The sequence below is a fragment of the Xenopus laevis genome, chromosome 8S (assembly GCF_017654675.1).
Source record: "Xenopus laevis strain J_2021 chromosome 8S, Xenopus_laevis_v10.1, whole genome shotgun sequence".
Taxonomy (NCBI): Eukaryota; Metazoa; Chordata; class Amphibia; order Anura; family Pipidae; genus Xenopus; species Xenopus laevis.
The window spans coordinates 15537114-15556361 of NC_054386.1; the positions used below are offsets into that span (position 1 = coordinate 15537114).

The 19248-nt window shown below is 38.8% G+C and overlaps 1 long non-coding RNA gene across 1 annotated transcript in view; it reads right to left on the reverse strand.

Annotated features, from left to right (window-relative positions):
• Positions 1–419: 419 nt before the first annotated feature.
• LOC121397613 overlaps positions 420–19248 on the reverse strand; it is a 39105-nt gene continuing 20276 nt past the window's right edge. Inside the window, exons 2-3 of the long non-coding RNA XR_005963804.1 lie at positions 16742–16869; positions 420–496 (exon numbers count right to left, since the gene is read on the reverse strand). This is a non-coding gene — a long non-coding RNA (uncharacterized LOC121397613). The remainder of the gene's footprint in view (positions 497–16741; positions 16870–19248) is intronic.

Sequence of the window (19248 nt, forward strand, 5' to 3'; positions counted from 1 at the left end):
CAATTGGTCTTCATTTTTTATTTTGTTTCGTTTAATTTAATTGTTTGCCTTCTTCTTCAGACTCTTCACAGCTTTCAAATAGGGGTCACCATCTAAAAACACAAATTCTTGCTAAGGCTACAAATACTGGCAATAGGAGCAGAATCAACATCGCTACGACCCCCTGAAGGTACTAAGCTAGCGCGCTTGGTAAGAAGGAGTCTAAGGACTACGGCAGTAGGTCGGTTCGTTTCATACAGGGGCTTAAACCATACGTCCTGATCCGTACCTGTAAATGGCGGCGATATCTACAATAGGGCTCTAGTGTCTGATACACTGCAGGTTCCTGAGGGTTTTCCCTCTTGATTTTAAACTTTTTACGATTCACGCTGTACTACTTTATTTTACACACTGCACAGTAGTGGCTTTATGAAATGTGTATTTTATTTGGCTCCACTGGCATAAAATGCTGTCTTGTATGATTTCTTCTCTCTTCTTCTTTCTTTTCTTCTTTCCTCTTGAAAATTTTGAAAAATAAAAACTTTTAAAAAAATATAGATTTACTTTATTCTGTGGCCACTAAAGCAAATAAAGTACTTGCATAAAAAAGGGCATAAACTCAAGGGATAAAAACATAATTATGCCTCTTTATAGGTCCCTGGTAAGGCCTCATCTGGAGTATGCAGTGCAGTTTTGGGCTCCAGTTTTTAGGGCTCTTACACATGAGCGTTTTTACCTGCGCTCCCCTGCGTTCCGTTTTTCGGCGTTCAGCCGCAGGGGAGCGCAGGAATAGACGCATTTCATTATTTCAAATGGGGCTGTACTCACACAGGCGCGTGTAGGCACCGAACGCAGGAAAAATGCAGCATGTTGCGTCTCAACCTGCGTTCGGCGCCTACATGCGCCTGTGTGAGTACAGCCCCATTTGAAATAATGAAATGCGTCTATTCCTGCGCTCCCCTGCGGCTGAACGCCGAAAAACGGAACGCAGGGGAGCGCAGGTAAAAACGCTCATGTGTAAGAGCCCTAAGAGAGATAAAAATGAGCTGGAGAGAGTGCAGAGACTAAGTGCAACTACACTGGTTAGAGGAATGGAAGATTTCAATTATGAGGGTAGACTGTCACAGTTGGGGTTGTTTTCTCTGGAAAAAAAGGCTCTTGCGAGGGGACATGATTACACTTTACAAGTACATTAGAGGACATTATAGACAAATAGCAGGGGACCTTTTTACCCATAAAGTGGATCACCGTACCAGAGGCCTCCCCTTTAGACTAGAAGGATTTGAAGCAACGTAAGGGTTTTTTATAGTGAGATTGTGGAATGCACTGCCGGGTGATGTTGTGATGCTGATTCAGTTAATGACTATAAGAATGACTTGGATGATTTCTTGGACAGACATAACATCAAAGGCTATTGTGACACTAAACTCTATAGTTAGTATAGATATGGGTATATAGAATTTATGTGAGTGTATAGAGGGGTCAGTGGGAGTGTGCGTATGTGTATGGATGCTGGGTTTCATTTGGAGGGGTTGAACATGATGGACTTTCTTTTTTTAACCCGATTTAACTATGTAACTTCACTGAACACATTTTATGCTCCATGCCCTATTGTGATTGGTTTTAAAGGGGTGAGGTGGAGTAAAACATTGTCCCAAAGGTCTTTAGCCTGGAATTTAAAACGTTATTTGGTTGCTGGGTCCCACTCAAACTAGGAAGATATACAGTATAATATGAATAAAAGAGGAAGTTCACATTTTAATGTGTGTATCGTTTTTCAATTATTAGCCTGTTTGTTTCCAGTCTGCAACCCGAAAGGTCCACTGACAGAAAAATACAAAAGGGGGATGTAAAAAGATGTTTAAAATGGTGTTTTTGTGAATGTGTCAAATCATTTGCTGGTGAATATACCATCGCTAAGCAAAGGTTTGCATTAAAGGAGAACTAAAGCTTAAAGGAATAATTCTGTGTAAAAATAAAATCTAAGTAAATAGTTAGGCTGTGCAAAATAAAACAAGTTTCTAATAGTTTTTCTGTGCAAAATAAAACAAATTTCAATACAGTTAGTTAGCCAAAAATGTAATGTATAAAGGCTGGAGTGACTGGATGCCTAACATAATAACCAGAACACTACTTCCTGCTTTTTCTGTAATAAGATTATATGAATCAGGATAAAAAAATTATCTCAAGATGGTATACGGCACCACAGACTTATGCTGGAGGTGTTTTCACAGGTGAAACAATACTATCAGTATATTTATATTATATGGCACACATACCCCAAGAGAGTAATCTCAGATCCACTGACTAAATGCTGCATTCAGCAAGAAGTATGGTAACTGTGAAATCAAAAGCAAAAGATTTTATTAATGTAGATGATTGGTATAATGTGAGAATTTAAGATCTATGGAGGAGCTTAAGGGTGAAGTACTGGTGAATAAATGATATAAGCGAGAAGGGCCGAATCTCACAAGTTAATTTATCTAATGCACTAATGCAATATACTAATAAAACAGGACACATACAAAATATGTTGAAGTTGTATTATTCTTTTTTTCTTTCTGCTTCTACAGTATATGATTATAATGGCTGCATTTGAGTTTATATATATATATTTACTTGATCCCCAGTCCATTTTCTTTTTGTACCCCAACAAGCCTCCCATTGGATGGAGCAAATTACACCAATTCATAGTTCAGGTATGGGATTCCAGTTTCAAATGGGAAGCCCATCAGCTATAGAGTCCCATTCCTTAACCTTCAGTTTTAATTTCTAAAAATGATAATAAAACAGTACCTTGTACTTGATAGCAACTAAGCTACATAAATCCATGTTGGTGGCAAGACCGTTTTATTGGGTTTATCTAATTTTTGGTTTCTATAAAGAACAAATAAAATAAATTGAGCACATACCATGAATGAGCTTATCCAGATTGGTTTTTATTTGATCCACAATCACATCACAATGATACTGGGCCATTCCATACTCATACAAAGGACAAAATATGCTCATAAACATATCTATCAAAATACACGGGTACCTGAAAATTGGGGAATTTCCTGATTTCCATAATCAGATCAAAATGGCCGTCATATTAAATCTGTGCCACTTGATAGCACTGCCTATGACATGTAACTACACTGTAAATCTCTCCAAATTTTTACCAGCAGTTCATATGTGGGCTCTCCATAGAGTGGGATTAGCTATCAGCATGCAATAACAAATACCTATCAGGCTAGCAACGACATCAACAACATGAAATCTGTTTGCAATGATTCTGACACTTCTGCACTCACAGCTTAACTGCCCCCCCTTCTTATTTCAGATAGTGGTTTAGCCCAACTTCCTTACTGGTTAAGCTCTCTTTCCTAGTGTTCTGGTATTGACTGTGAAGCTCCATCCACCATATGTCTAAGGACACCTTACTTATTGGCTAAACACTTTCCCATCATGCACTGGTACCAGCTGTAGGAAAAACTGAATGTTGGCAAGAGAAGGCAGTGAAGGGAATAGGATTTTATCTCCCATCAGCAACAGCCAATCAGTCTGCCAGCTCAACATAATGATGTTTTGCCAGGTAAGGACACAACCAAATTTTCTTACCTCAAGGGGGTGGCTCTTAGGATAAAGTTGATGGATTGGTGATGTGCCATTTGGTCTTAGGTTTTTGTCAGAGTAATTTTTAGTTAAATCCCCAATTTGTGGATTTGGACACCAGGAACAGCTTGTGTTGTATCAAAAGCCCATGGCTGTCCCACCAACCCAGATCTAAAAGCATCCATGTGCAGTGTGACCATACCTACTATGCCCCCTGACATTGCACTTGTACTAAATCATGTTTTAATGTATCAAATGTGTATAGTGATATCTCCAGTGAGACAAGCTGGAATCAGTAAGACTTTAGGGCAGGGCTTTCCAACCTGCAGATTGCAGTAAGTGAATTACAAAGTGACAGTTAAAACCAGTAGTGACAGTTACAAGATTGTCAGATGCAGCTTTAGAACAGAGGTAAGGGCAGCACAGATGCTCTAGAGGCATATATTAGGGGAAATGGCATTGCATGTGTACTAAATCATGTTTAATGTATGTAAAGTAACTTTTCAAATGTGGGGTCAGTAACACTTTAGAGCAGGGCTTTCCAACCTGCAGATTGTAGCTGTATTTCAACTACAAAGTGACCGTTGGAAACACTAGTGACAGTTACAAGATTATCAGATGCAGCTTTAGATGAGAGGTAAGTGCAGCACAGCTACTATAGGAACACATATGATGGAAAATAATATTGCATTTGAACTGAATCAGGTTTTAGTCATGTTAAAAGTGTGTAAAGTAACTTTTCCAGTAAGGCAATGTGGAGTTAGTAAGTGCAGCACAGACATGCTAGCGACACATTTTAGGGGAAATAATGCATGTGTACTAAATCAGGTTTAAATCATTTAGACTGGAATGGTCAGTATCAGTTTGTTTAGGAGATGTTAGGTGCTTTTATACAATATATCATACGTTAGGGCTGCTATTAGTGATGATGGCCACCTAAGCAAATTAACATTGGGCCCTGGTCCCTAGATTTATATTTGAGGAAAAATCTACTGCTTTGGAACAGTGAATATAATAACATGTCTAGTAGCAGGGCTTTCCAACCTGCGGTTTTAGCTGAAGTCAAAGCAACAACTCCAAAAGCTGCCAAAGGCGGATAAGTTATTCTTCAAGTATATGGTTACTAATCCAATTTAATTAATTTATTAAAGAAAAATAGTAAAAAACAAACACCCCTCTCTCCACCACCTCGCCAATTCTCAATCTTTTACCTACTGACAAAGTGCTTAGTGCAGTTATCAAAAGCTGAAATAACTTAGCATAACATCTCAAATATAATTCATTTGTTAATTAATGAGGATTAAATAAATTAAGTTAATTGACAAATCAAAGTGTTTGTGCTTAATTAATAGCGTGTTGAGGTAGAGAAATGTGTATTAATTGCTTGCCTACGTAGGACCAAATACTCATGACCAATAGGTGAGGTGGTGGAGAGAGGGTTTTTTTTTTACTATTTGTCTTTAATAAATTAAATTTCAATTGGGTAATCGATACCTCCTCTTCCCGGAAAGTGAAATGCCACGTATAATTAACATGGGTCCAGTATTCTCTCTTTTAATTCAATTCAATGTTAACTATTGGATTGTGAGTGGAGGGCAGCCAGGGTATGGCATACACAGGCAGAGTAAGGCAGGCAGAATATGAAACTCACAGGCAGTGTAGGGCAGGCACAATATGGAACACACAGGCAACAAAGGACAAACAGATTATTGCACATACAGGCAGAATAGAACAAGCAGAGTATGGCACACAGACAGATTAGCACCGGCAGATTATTGCACATACAGGCAAAACACTGCAGGCAGAGTATCTCACACACAGGTAAAGTAAGCCAAGCAGAATGTGGAATATTTCATATGCATCAATACCAATACTCAGAGACTTGCCATGTTGTTGGATGAAGGATAGGATGTGTGGCAGGCCCTGGCTTTGTTATATATAACGAAATACTGTAAACTTTGTTTCATGTGATCCGATTTTGATGCCTTGGAATGTGGTCATATCTCAAAGGAGCCTAAGGAGAGGACATGATAGGTTCAACAGAAGAAGGGAGAGGAGGCATACCTCTGTTTATGTCTATTGGGTTGGTTATGGTGCCATTGATGAGTAGCTTAGCTTGAACATGGGTGTATATTTTTTCTGATACAATATGTGAAGGTGTCACCCAGCATTCTAATATGGAGTGCACTAAAGTAAAAGAGCCATAACATTTTATCAAATGCCTTCTCTGTCTCAAGGCTCAAAGGGAAGTCTCTACTTTCGTTGTTCCTAGCAAAAAATATTGTAGCAGTTATTGCCATCCTAATTCACCGTGTTGACTGTCACTTGTGTGCAAAGCCAAGCGGTGCTACATTAAAGGAATTGTTCAGTGTAAAAATAAAAACTGGGTAAATAGATAGGCTGTGCAAAATAAAACATGTTTCTAATATAGTTAGTTAGCCAAAAATGTAATGTATAAAGGCTATAGTGATTTGATGTATAACATGTCAGTCAGAACACTACTTCCTGCTTTTCAGCTCTCTTGGTTTACACTGACTGGTTACCCTGGTTACCAGGCAGTAACCAATGAGAGACTTGAGGGGGGGCCACATGGGTCATATCTGTTGCTTTTGAGTCTGAGCTGAATGCTGAGGATCAATTACAAACTCACTGAACAGAAATGTACCATGTGGCTCCCCTTCAAGTCGCTGACTAACTCAGAGTTATAGAGCTGAAAAGCAGGAAGTTGGATTCTGGCTTTTTTAATAGACATCTGTTCACTCCAGCCTTTATACATTACATTTTTGGCTAACTAACTATACTAGAATATTTTTTATTTTGCACAGCCTATCTATTTACACAGTTTTTATTTTCACACTGAACTGTTCCTTTAAAGGATTGGTTCACTGTTCTATTAAATTCTAACTTGTTATAGAGCGGCTAACAGTAAGAATATTTTGCTTTGGCGTTTTTTTTTTCCTTTATCCTTTTTAATAGTTTTTAAAATATTTGCCTTCTTCTAACATCTAGCTTTAAAATAGGGGTCACTGACCCCATCTAAAAAACAAATATAAGGCTACACATTTATAATTAATGCTACTTTTTATTACCTTCTCCTTCTGTTCAGGCTCTATCCTATTCATATTCTGTTAGTCAAATCAGTGCATGATCGCTATGGTAATTTGGATCCTAGAAACCAGATTGCTGAAATAGTAATCTGGTTAGCTGGTGAATAAAAATCTTAATAACTCAAACATGAAAAACAAATAATAAAATGAAAGCTAACTGCAAATTGTTTTAGAATCTCTACGTTGTACTAAATATTAATGTAAAGGTAAAAAACCTTAAGTAAAAGTTGAAGTCTCTAGGGCAGTATCTTTGTAATAATTTTAAGGTTGACATGACATAGTGGGGTTTTTATTCGGTTTGGGGATTAGTGTACTGCATACTTCCGCTAGGTCATTATTTATTCCACCTCTGGAACATTGGATTATATATATATGCGTTAATAGTTGTATCATATGTGATTTCGGTATTTTATAATATTCTGCATTGAAACAATCCGGGTGATTTATGAGTGGCCAGTTATTTTATTATGCTTGATATCTCTGCTGCTGTTATTGGTGTGTTAAGCATCTCCCTCTGGGGCAAATTCACTAAGATTCGTAGTTGCGCCAGGCACAACTTTGCCGCGCTTCGCCAGGCGTAGTTTCGCAAGCGCTCCGCAAATTCACTAAAATCCGAAGTTGCGCACAGGGGTAGCATAAGGTTGCGAAGTTGCGCTAGCGTTGATTCGCTAAGTGAAGCGAAGTTACGCTAGCGAAGGTTAATTTGCATACGGCGCCAAATTCAAATTTCAATGGAGGAATACGTAGAATCCCTACAAATGCCTGGGAAACCTTCAAAACATCAAATAAAATTTTTATTTTGCCCTACACATGTGCCCACTTTATAGTTAAGTTGCCATGAGTTAGGAAATGGAGGGGGGAAGGAGGGGAGCCCCAAAAAATTTTTCGATCTTTTTCAGCCTATCACCCATAACACGCCAGCGTTTTTTGGGCCTTAGAAAAAATTTGAACTTTTTTGGAAGCAATCCCTATCTACTCTATTGCGCTTCGCCTGGTCTGAGGTGGCGAAGGAAGTCTAGCGTAAAAGGTAGTACACCTCAGTACACTGCGCGCGTTAGTGAATTTGCGTAGTTACGTCCGTAGCGAAAATTCGCCAGGCGTAAGGGTGCGAAGTAACACTAGCGAATCTACGCCAGCGTTCGTTAGTGAATTTGCGAAGTAACGAAAATACCCAACGCCAGCGAATTGACGCTAGCGTTCGGCGCTTCGGCGCTTAGTGAATTTGCCCCTCTGTGTCTGGTTTTTTGTAACATAAGATTGATTGGTTTTTTGTAGCATAAGATTGATAAAGTCTTCAGATGGTTCCTCAGTGAAGTATATTTTCCTAAAGTACTCTTCAAATGCTGTCAATCAATTTTGGGTTGTTACATGGTGTGATGATAACTGGTTAGTGTTGTGCAGTGAGAGTTTTTTTTTACTCAGAAATTAGGTACAGTAGAAACCCCATTTTATATTTTCAAGGAACCAGGAAAAATTATGTAAAATCCAGGAAAATATAAAATCAGAGGCATGAGATAAATAAATGTATTCTTTACGTATACAAAGGTTATAAGCACTTTTACTCTGAAATACAATATTCACATTGTTATTGACTAGGGTTAAGCATCGCAGCATTAATGTTACACTATGGAAAGTATAGGCAAGACCTCTCAGTCACATTCACAGTGATTTGTGCATGACTGTATGAGGTGCAGACTAATTGGAATTGACTATTTAAAGGCAGAACCATTTTATTTGACGAATAATAAAATTCATAGAGGAAAAAAAAACATTTTTGGGAACATAACATTTTTACGTAAAGGATTACGGTATGGTGGGTCATATTACAGAAAGCTCCCTTAAGTGGAAAACTCAAGGTCCCGAGCATTTTTTATTAATAGATCCTTTACTAGTACTACTCGATGTACCATGGGGTTTTCAAAGGTGCTGAGCTTCAACCTACCATCTATCTATCTGAATAAAAAGGTACCTGAAAACTGGGGTTTTTTCTAATTTCCATAATCAGATCAAAATGGCCGTCATATTAAATCTGTGCCACTTGATAGCACTGCCTATGACATGTAACTACACTGTAAACCTATCCCAACATGTTTACCAGCAGTTCATATGTGGGCTCTCCATAGAGTGGGATTAGCTATCAGCATGCAATAACAAATACCTATCAGGCTAGCAATGACATCAACAACATAAAATCTGTTTGCAATGATTCTGACACTTCTGCACTCACAGCTTAACTGCCCCCCCCTTCTTATTTCAGATAGTGGTTTAGCCCAACTTCCTTACTGGTTAAGCTCTCTTTCCTAGTGTTCTGGTATTGACTGTGAATCTCCATCCACCATATGTCTAAGGACACCTTACTGATTGGCTAAACACTTTCCCATCATGCACTGGTACCAGCTGTAGGAAAAACTGAATGTTGGCAAGAGAAGGCAGTGAAGGGAATAGGATTTTATCTCCCATCAGCAACAGCCAATCAGTCTGCCAGCTCAACATAATGATGTTTTGCCAGGTAAGGACACAACCAAATTTTCTTACCTCAAGGGGGTGGCTCTTAGGATAAAGTTGATGGATTGGTGATGTGCCATTTGGTCTTAGGTTTTTGTCAGAGTAATTTTTAGTTAAATCCCCAATTTGTGGATTTGGACACCGGGAACAGCTTGTGTTGTAACAAAAGCCCATGGCTGTCCCACTAACCCAGATCTAAAAGCATCCATGTGCAGTGTGACCATACCTACTATGCCCCCTGACATTGCACTTGTAGTAAATCATGTTTTAATGTATCAAATGTGTATAGTGATATCTCCAGTGAGACAAGCTGGAATCAGTAAGACTTTAGAGCAGGGCTTTCCAACCTGCAGATTGCAGTAAGTGAACTACAAAGTGACAGTTAAAACCAGTAGTGACAGTTACAAGATTATCAGATGCAGCTTTACAACAGAGGTAAGGGCAGCACAGATGCTCTAGAGGCATATATTAGGGGAAATGGCATTGCATGTGTACTAAATCATGTTTAAATCATGTTTAATGTATGTAAAGTAACTTTTCAAATGTGGGGTCAGTAACACTTTAGAGCAGGGCTTTCCAACCTGCAGATTGTAGCTGTATTTCAACTACAAAGTGACCGTTGGAAACACTAGTGACAGTTACAAGATTATCAGATGCAGCTTTAGATGAGAGGTAAGTGCAGCACAGCTACTATAGGAACACATATGATGGAAAATAATATTGCATTTGAACTGAATCAGGTTTTAATCATGTTAAAAGTGTGTAAAGCAACTTTTCCAGTAAGGCAATGTGGAGTTAGTAAGTGCAGCACAGACATGCTAGCGACACATTTTAGGGGAAATAATGCATGTGTACTAAATCAGGTTTAAATCATTTAGACTGGAATGGTCAGTATCAGTTTGTTTAGGAGATGTTAGGTGCTTTTATACAATATATCATACGTTAGGGCTGCTATTAGTGATGATGGCCACCTAAGCAAATTAACATTGGGCCCTGGTCCCTAGATTTATATTTGGGGAAAAATCTACTGCTTTGGAACATTGTATTGATTGAACAACGTAGCCTACCTTAACCGCATTTAAAATTTCTAATTTAAACTCGTTTTGTTTCATGGCACGGGTGGATTTGTGGTTTTACAGGGAAGAATAGCCCTCTTTTAAGATAGAAAGGTAGTCTTGAGACCACAGTCCCCAGCATCCTACTGTCTCCCCATGTGGGGTCCCAGGGCCTAGAAAACAATCAGGCAGCCGTTTCTTGGGACTTCTCCACCTCTGTACTATTTTCCTTTTCCTACTTCCATTTCATTAGTGGGGGTTTGGTAATTTTTTTTATCTTTTTTTAAATATTTAATAAATTCATTCTCTCAACACCTATTAGCTCAAGCTTTTTTAACAAGCAATTCAGATTAATTTTTTCATTGGCAATCTGAGATTTCAATTAGCACCAGGCCGGACTGAGAATTAAAATAGGCCCTGGCATTTCAGGTACACAGAGGCCCAATCAGCCCATATAGAAGCCCAAACAGGCCCCACCAGCCCACTAAATACTGACTTTCTATGGGACCTTATAGCAGCCCCTCTGGCATTTGCCAGAACCCACAGATTGCCAGTCTGGGCCTGATTAGCACTAGCCCTCACACTTAAATGAATTATTTTTAAATGTGTACAACCTAATGGTCATGAGTAGTTGGTCCTACATAGGCAAGCAATTAATACACATTTCTCTACCTCAACACGCTATTAATTAAGCACAAGCACTTTGATTTGTCAATTAACTTTATTTATTTAATCCTCAGTAATTAACAAATATTTGAGATGTTATGCTAAGTTATTTCAACTTTTGATAACTGCACTAAGCACTTTGTCAGTAGGTAAAATACTGAGAATTGGTGAGGTGGTGGAGAGAGAGGGTTTATTTACTATTTTTCTTTAATAAATTAAATGTCAATTGGGTAATTGATACCTCCTCTTCCCAAAAATAAAATTCCACATATAATTAACAAGGGTCCAGTATTCTCTCTTTAAATTCAATTCAATGTTAACTATTTGGATTGTGAGTGGAGGGCAGCCAGGGTATGGCATACACAGGCAGAGTAAGGCAGGCAGAATATGAAACCCACAGGCAGTGTAGGATAGGCACAATATGGACCACACAGGCAACAATGAAAAAACAGAGTATGGCACATACAGGCAGAATAGAACAAGCAGAGTAAGGCAAACACAGACAGATTAGCACCAGCAGATTATTGCACATACAGGCAAAACACTGCAGGCAGAGTATCTCACACACAGGTAAAGTTGGCCAAGCAGAATGTGGAACACAGGCAGAATAGGGCCGGCAGAATATAGAACACACAGGCAGCATAGGGCAGGAAGAGTATGGCAAACACAGACAGATTAGTACAAGTAGAGTATTGCAAATACAGGTAGAACAGCCAGGCAGTAGGGAAGGCAGAATGTGGAATACAGGCAGTAGGCAGTGTAGGGCAGAAAGAAAATTGCACACAAATGTAGAGTAGGGCATACAAAATATGGAACACACATATAGCACATGGAATCAGAGTATGGCACACACAGATAGATTAGGAAAGACAGAATATGGAACAAATAGGTAGCGTAGGGCAGAAAGTGTGTGGAACATAAAGTATAGCTCATGCAGGGAGAATAAGGCAGGCAGAGTATGACACAAGATGTGCTTGCCATTGTTTGGTTCTTGCAGAGTTTCCTCTATGCAATATGTGATGTTATATGCATATATACTATGTGAATTCTTCTGTATTTGTCTGCTAAAGTAAGTGATTGTGTTGCTGGCCTATTTAAAACTTTATTTTCTACTCCATCTGGGGTTCCCTTTATTGCTCAATAGTAATATTTCATATGCATCAATACCAATACTCAGAGACTTGGCCATATTGTTGGATGAAGGATAGGATGTGTGGCAGGCCCTGCTTCGGCTTTGTTATATATAACGAACTACTGTAAACTTTGTTTCATGTGATTCAATTTTGATGCATTGAAATGTTGTCATATCTCAAAGGAGCCTAAGGAGAGGACATGATAGGTTCAACAGAAGAAGGGAGAGGAGGCATACCTCTGTTTATGTCTATTGGGTTGGTTATGGTGCCATTGATGAGTAGCTTAGCTTGAACATGGGTGTATATTTTTCTGATACAATATGTGAAGGTGTCACCCAGCATTCTAATATGGAGTGCACTAAAGTAAAAGAGCCATAACATTTTATCAAATGCCTTCTCTGTGTCAAGGCTCTAAAGGGAAGTCTCTACTTTACCTAGCATTATTGTAGCCGCTATTGCCATCCTAAAGCACTATGTTGACTGTCGATTGCATACAAAGCCTAGCTGGTGCTTTAAGGAACAGTTCAGTGTAAAAACAAAAACTGGCTAAATATATAAACAATGCAAAATAAAAAAAAAAATCTGTTTATGTAGTTAGACAAAAATATAATGTATAAAGGCTGGAGTTACTGGATGTCTAACATAATAGCCAGAACACTACTTCCTGCTTTTCAGCTCTCTAACTCTGACTCAGTCAGCAACTTTAAGGGGGGGGGGGCACATGGGACATAACTGTTCAGTGAGTTTGTAATTGATCTTCAGCATTCAGCTCAGATTCAAAAGCAACAATTATGACCCATGTGGCCCTCCTTCAAGTCACTCATTGGTTACTGCCTGGTAACCAATCAGTGGAAACTAAAGAAGCTAAAAAGCAGGAAATAGTGTTCTGGCTATTATGTTAGACATCCAGTCACTCCAGCCTTTATGCATTACATTTTTACCTAACTAACTATATCAGAAACATTTTTTATTTTGCATGGGCTATCTATTTAGCCAGTTATTATTTTCATACTGAACAATTCCTTTAAAGGGGTGGTTCACTATTCTGTTAACTTTAATCTTGTTATAGAATGACTAATTCTAAGAATATTTTGCTTGTGCCTTTGTTTTTTCCTTTTTTATAGTTTTTAAAATATTTGCCTTCTTCTAACTCCCAGCTTTCAAATAGGGACACTGACCCCATCTAAAAAAATGTTCTGCAAGGCTATACATTTTTTGTTCAGGCTCTATCCTATTCATATTCCAGTCTCTTATTCAAATCAGTGCATGGTTACTAGGGTAATTTGAATCCTAGCAACCAGATTGCTTAAACTGCAAACTAGAGAGTTGGTAAATAAAAATATAACTAAAAAAAAAATGAAAGCCAACTGCAAATTGTTTTAGAATGTCACTCTCTATATCAGGGCTGTCCAACTGGCGGCCTGTGACCCCCCTTTATATGACCCTCCACATCAAAGTCTGCCTGATGTGTCTGCTTACCATATGTAAATTTTAAAATGTATCACTACAGAGATTGACTGGCCCCTGCATTAATTAAACCTCAAATTCAGACTAATCTCCTGCATTGTTCATACCTGTGATCCCCCTGTATTGTTCACACTTGTGACACCTCTATTGTTCACTTACTAAAACCCTGTACTATTCACAACTGAGACCCAGACTGAAACTGCCCACATTGTTCACACTTTATACAAAATGCTAATGGACACCAGTACTGTGTTACTGTATTTAGTACATATTAGACTGGTCCTGATTCCTGTCTCCTGCTCTGTTCTGCCTTCCATATGCTCCCTGTGTGTGCCATACTCTCTGCCCTAGGCTCCCTGTGTGTGTCATACTTTGGTATTTGTTCTGGGGGTTTGTTAGCAATTGAAAATTATTGTTAGTGGCCATTAAGGTGTTTAATCATATGATGGGGTACTGTATTATCCACAGGGGAGGAGGAGGCATATGGATTTATGGGTATGTCTTATATGACTTAACTTAACACATATGAGTGACATCCTTGCCAGGGCAGGCACAAGGTAGTTTGGCACCCTAGGCAAAAGCTTCACTCAGTGCCCTCCTGTCCTGTATTATCATTTCCCTCCTTACCATGGTGGTTTTTCAATAAAGAGAGCAAGAAAGTGTACAACATTTTTTCATTACTCATTACTGCTCCCTATAACTGTACCAAGCAAGCCCAGCAGCCATCCATAATACACCCCACCCGTACCTGTACCAGCAAGCTCAGCAGCCATTCATCATACAGCCCTCCTGCAGCCATCATATTGCCCCCAATCTTTACCTGTGCCAGCAGCAGCCAAAAATAAATCTGATCACATCATATTGCCCCCAAGTATTTATGTACCTGTGCCAGCGCCCAGCTCAGCAGCAACAGCAAACATATGGCCCCTAAATCTGTACCTGGCTGTGCCAGCAGGAAGCTTCACACTTTCACAGTAATAGAAAGAATGTCTTAAATTCAGTGAAACTGTGCAAGGCTGAGAGCAGCGAGAGCCACACCAAGCAGCCCGCCAGCTCTCTGTCACCCAACACATCAGTGACGTCATTGACGCGTGTACGCACCTCGCGCTGCACTACCGCACAGAAGGAGCTATTACTTGCCAGCAAGAGGGAGAAGGTGAAGGAGATGGATTCCACCCAACTGGGTAACCATGATTACTGAAACTAATTATTAAATAAATGCTTGAAAGAAACAAAAACATTAAAAAAACGAAAAAAAATCCCCTTAAAAGTGCGCCCCTTAATGATGGCGCCCTAGACAGCCGCCTACTCTGCCTACCCCTAGTTCCGGCCCTGATCCCTGCAGTGAGCATCAACCATTTGATTTGTTGGTGTGCTATTAATATGGACATGGTCTTGCGGTAACATGGTGTGGTTTAAAGTGGGTGTGGTCTAAAAACAGGGCGTGGCTAACACTGGCTTCCATTATCGGCCCTCCACCATGTAGATTAGAAAAATTCCGGCCCTCGGTACCATAGAATTTGGACAGCACTGCTCTATATCATACTAAATATACATTTTAAAGGTGAAAAACATTAAACAATTATTACTTCACCTCTGGAACATTGCATTATATATATGGTTTGATAATTGTATCATATGTGGGTTCAGTATTTTATAATATTACACTATATAACAATCTGGGTGATTTATGTGTGGCCAGTTATTTTATTATGCCTGATATCCCTGCTGCTATTATTGGTGAGTTAAGCATCTCCCTCTGTGTCTGGTCAATTTCTAATAGTTTGGCTTTTTGTAACATAAGATTGATAAAGTCTTCAGATGGTTCCTCAGTGGAGTATATTTTCCTAAAGTACTCTTCAAATGCTGTCAATCAATTTTGGGTTGTTACATGGTGTGATGATAACTGGTTGGTGTTGGGCAGTGAGAGATTTTTACTCTGAAATTAGGTAAAGTAGAAACCCCACTTTACCTTTTCAAGGGACCAGGAAAAAATATGTAAATGTAAAATCAGTGAAATGAGCATAATAAATGTATCCTTTAAGTTTACGAAGTTTATAAGCACAGGTCTCTTTTACTCTGAAATACAATATTTACTTTGTTATTGACTAGGGTTAAGCATTGCAGCATTAGTACTTATTTAAAGGTATGGAAACCATGGGTGAAATTATATAAAAATCAGTGCTAATAAGATATTAACTTTAAAAAACTATCATATACTCTAAGATAATTGTCTTCTTAATGCTTAAAGGTGAAGTAATGGTGAGGAAATGATATTAGAGAGTAGGACAGAATTTGAAAAGATAATTAATCTAATGCACTAATGCAATATACCGTACAGTACACATACTAACAGTACACATACTAAAATATATTGAAGCTGGATTGCTAGTAGCCATGCTAGAGAAACACCAACCCAGACCTACAGACAACCATGTGCATTTTGACAACTCCTAGTATACCCCCCTGATATTGCACTTGTAATAAATCAAGTTCTTATCATGTTTAAAGTGTGTGTAATAACATGTCCAGTGAGGCAAGCTAGAATCAGTAACACTTTACATCAGGGCTTTCCAACCTGCAGACTGGAAACACTAATGACAGTTGCAAGATTATCAGATGCAGCTTTAGATCAGCTTTAAGTGTTGCACAGATGAACTAGGGACATATATTAGGGGAAATGGCATTGCATTTGTACAAAATCATATTTTAAGTATGTATAGCACATTTTTCACAAGGCAAGCTGGAATGAATAACTAGGAAACCAGCCAAAACGTTGCTTGTCCCAAAATCAAGTTTGGGGAGGGGGTTTCCATAAGTTTCTGAGTGAGGCCAAGTAAAAATGTCCTGATTTGGGCTATTCAGAGCATATATGTTGGCTACCATGTCTTTTTTTTGTCTGATATCTGATTTACACAATATTAAATAGTGACATATATATCAGGTCATCCAATTTGTTTGGCAGAGATGTGCAAATAAGACTGGCTGCTCCCCTTTGTTTGGCTTTATATAGTGCTGATAGGAATTCACGTATCCATGCCGCTTTAAGTACACTGGTATCTCCTAATTTCCAGAGGGTCTTTAAAAATAATATTCTATTGGGTTTTAGTTTCTTGAGATTTGTTAATTTTTTTTTCTTTTGATTGGTGAGGTCAACCAACCTACATTCCAAACTACTGTATCTGTCTCATATGTTGTTTGAACATGTGTAGCGTGTTGGTTGTGATGTTACCTGTATTCATCTAACTGTTCTGTCATGAAGTCTTAACTGTGCATTATTAGGTATGCCCTGGCTCCATCCACCTGGTAATGTTCTAGCCTCTTCGACCTTCCAAAACTTTTGTGGGCCAGGCTTGTGTACTAGAGACAGTAGAATTAAGAGAGAGAGAGATTGACATTATAACTTAAATAACAATCATCTAATTACATATTTACAATACCAATATTTGCTCCTGTTTTTCAGTATCTTAACATTTCAGGACAGCTCATTCCTGTTCTGTTGGGTAGTGAGAGTTTTCTACTCTAAAATTAGCTGCAGCAGAACCCCTATTTTTCAGAGGGACCAGAAAAACTTTAGCTATAATTAGGGAAAATAAAAATTTGGGGAAAGCAACATATTCCTTGAAGGGGTTGTTCACCTTTACATGCACTGATTTGAATAAGAGACTTAAATATGAATAGCAGAGCACCTGAATAGAAGGTTGAGCAATCAAAAATAGCAATAAGAATAAATATATAGCTTTATAGAGCATTTTTGGTGAGGACACTGACCTCCATTTGAAAGCTGAAAAGAGTCAGAAGAAGGCAAATAATTGAAAACTATAAAAAGATAATAACAAGCAATTTAAAAGTTGCTTAAAATTGGCCGTTCTATAACATACTAAAATTTGACTTAGATAAACCACCCCTTCAAGTACTCAAAAGATTTAAGCACAGAAGTCTGTTTTACTTTCACTTATTCTATTTACCACAAAAAAAATAATTAACATCCAGGAAAATATAAAATCAGGGAAATGTTACTTTGTTAATAACAAGGGTTAAGGAATGAAGCATAATGTTACACTATGGGGGGCATGTGCAAGGCCTCTCTGGCAGTCACATACACAAGCTACAGCAATAAGAGACTTGTGTATGACTAATTAGAATTGACTATTTACAGGCACAACCAAGGCATGCCAACTGGTTACCATTTTAAACCTCTTTTTTTCACTAATAATAACAGTCATAGAGAACAAACGGCCTTTTTTATGTGAAATCTGGAAAACGTTATATAAAATCAGAGAGAATCTCTCACTGAAATGCATTATAAATTGGTGGGACAAAAAAACAAAGAACAATGTAAAATATCTGAAAAATGAAATCAGGGTAGTAAAAATTGAAGATTCACTGTAGCTGTGTGGCTTTAAGATACTCTTTCAAAGTCCTTTTGTTTCTTTCTTTATAAGTATTTATTTTTAATTTTCTGAAACTTGGGGGGTACAGAAGAGAAGGGGGGGTTCAGGTACAATTAGTGCTCAATAATTGACACGACATTCAACATTTCTTAGAGTCAAGTTGCAATTCACACCAGTACATTAGAGGTGGGGTTGGTTTTATCTAGTGATGCCCTAGTATACCTTGGCGTTTGCTATGAGTTGGCCTCAGTCCACTCATCCCAGATTTTCCAATATTTGTTTGGGCACCCTCTAGCTAGGTATGTCAGTTGTATGAATGGGAGATTTTTGTTTATTAAGGCTAACCAAAACCAGAGGGAAGGTGGCTTTGGGTCCATGCATTTCATAAGCAATGCTTTCCTGGCGTGGAACAGTAGAGATCGCCATAGGTCTCTCTTTGCATTTAGCGGGACAATCTCATCTATCACCCCCAGTACACAGACTTGTGGAGACAATTTTGGGGAAGGTAGTTTTGTCCTGGATGTGGGACATAAATCTATCCCAGTATTTACTGATTTGAGGGCAGTTCCACATCATATGAATATAACCAGCCACCTGCTGTTGACACTTTGGGCAATATGCTTTATTTATCTCACCCATTTGGCTTAGGCGCAGTGGTATGATGTGAATCCGATGTAATAGCTTAAACTGGATAAGCCTATCTCTATTAGCAATGAGGTACTGGTACGCTTTGTCTTTATTCTCCTCCCATTCTTCTGCTGTTAAAGTGGGGATATCTGAATGCCAAGCCTCATATGCTTTGGCAAATGGTGAGGGAATTGCGGAGAGTAATTTCCCATATAGGTTGGTAAGCATTTTTTTTTTTGGTTTGGCGATTTAAGGGCCTCTAAAAAGGTAGGTGTTACCAGTTCCACTCTGGTTGATGTGAATTGTGCTATGAAGGCATGCCTAAATTGTTGGTACACTAGTTGGTTAATTTGGACTCCGGGATGAGACTAATAGTTGTTCTCTGGTGAGCAACTGCCCATCCAGCGCTGCATCGCCCAAAGTCCTGATCCCGGCCCTTGGCCACCTCATATATGTTAGGAGTTGTTGGAAATGGGGAAGGTGAGAGTGGCCCAAATAGGTTAATCAATTTTGAGTAACGGGTTTTTAAGGCTAGTGATCCGCAGAACCACCGTCCAATCCTTGTGTGGGGTGGTAAGAATCGGTTGTCTCACTTGCAGGTCTGCTATTTTCCTATAAGGTATACGTTAAGGGCTGGGACACACTGGGCGATTTGGGGAGATTTAGTCGCCTGGCGACTAATCGCCGCGACTTTCCACGACCAATCTTCCCCGAATGC